This window comes from Silene latifolia, chromosome 10, assembly GCF_048544455.1.
Source record: "Silene latifolia isolate original U9 population chromosome 10, ASM4854445v1, whole genome shotgun sequence".
Taxonomy (NCBI): domain Eukaryota; kingdom Viridiplantae; phylum Streptophyta; class Magnoliopsida; order Caryophyllales; family Caryophyllaceae; genus Silene; species Silene latifolia.
In genome coordinates this window covers 139,476,833-139,478,569 of record NC_133535.1, presented here as the reverse complement: position 1 = coordinate 139,478,569, position 1,737 = coordinate 139,476,833, and positions in this window count along the sequence as shown.

Genomic DNA, 1,737 nt, shown 5'->3' with positions numbered 1-1,737 from the left:
TAATTTAAAAAGATACTTTTTGAGATGAAAATTTGTGAGTTCACTTAATCATTTAGTAGATAGGAGATTACTCTGTTAGTCCTTGTTATTTATTTACTTATTTCACTTTAAAGTGTCTCGATTATTTGTTTACTTTTATATTACGAATGCTTTATAATTAGATCATCCACAATAACGTTAATTCACTTGTTATTCAATAATAATAAATAATATTATAAATGACTCGACATTCTCACTTCTTAGTCTTTGTACTGAAAGTAAAGTAAACAATAATAAGAAAGGAGGGAGTCCTAAAAATAACTATAAGTTAGGGGACCAATCCTACACAAGAGTAACAAGACCCGGTGGCTGACCATTAAAATAGTATACTATACTTTTGAGATACTAAAACGAACATCTACAGTTAACAACCACCCAAAACATTTACAATTGGTCTCCCTTGTGACGGGTTACCATTTGTGACGGATATTTTGTGAGATAAAATGGTAACAAAATGGGTTAGTGGAGAAAGGGGACCACATGAATAGTGTTGCAGAGAGAGAAAAAGTGGGTACATTGTGAGGTAAAATGGTATCCGCCTTCAGCTTGTGACGGATATGTCATGTCTTCAACGAGAATTGTTGAAACATTTAAGCAATATTTACTACATGATGATGTTAATGTAGCTTTCCCTCCCTTCGTTTTCTAAGTCCATGCTCATGACTTTTGGACGTATCGAGGGTCATTATCCAGTGTCACCTTGGAGATAGTGCCTTACGATCGTTGTATACTCGACTTTTGTATTTGATGTATCACGGCTTTTTGTTATATAGGTTTGTGAGTAGTGAATAGGAGCCGGAGCGAATTTAGGTTCAAAATCTACCTAGCATCAATCTTACCTTTTTCAAAAAGAAGTTAATGTGTATTATAGTTTTTTCGAAAAATTCACCCAGGCTATGGTCTGGTCGGTCTGTGTTTAACTTTATCTTTGCACAAAAACGCGTAATTCAATAAGAAGAGATATCTAGTTAATAGCAAGATCTAGAGCACTGGCAAGAACTTCACGTTTAAACAAAAAACATCTATTTAGGCCGAAAGTGTAATTATTATAACTGCGATTCAAAATTATCAATTTTAATTTATCTTTAAGTGCGATTCATACATGCTTTATTACTTGTGATATCATTTTTACTTTATGTGGTAAAATGTTTTCACAATTTATTGTGAGTTGTCTTTTAGAAGTTTGTTATGGGAGAATGATAGGAGTAACAGTAACTCTCTTATAGGACCGTCTTATAGCATAGGACGGACCTAATAAGAGATTTGGCCCAAAAATTCTCATCTAAAACAAGGTGAAAAGCTAATAACTCCTCATTTGTCATAACTAAACCACCAGCACCATAAGTCCATGCCTCCTTTTTCTCGAGCCCGTTGCATGTCACCGTCACCAGCACCTCTACAACCACCACCACCTCTGCAATCGCTGCCAACACTACCTCTGCTAACACAGATCCGACCATCTTTGAGGCGCGAGTGATTACAACAAACACACTAGACTCCCGCCCAATCATCCCTCCTTCCACCAATCAATAAGAAGCACAATAAAAAGGCGCCGGTAATTACAACGACATCGCCAACTATCAGGTTTGGAATAACATCGTAGATGTAGCAGATTTAAGATGAAAATTCAGATTTATATTTTGACAAATGATGATTTTAACCCGAAACTATGTTTATAAATGTATAGAACTTCTTAGT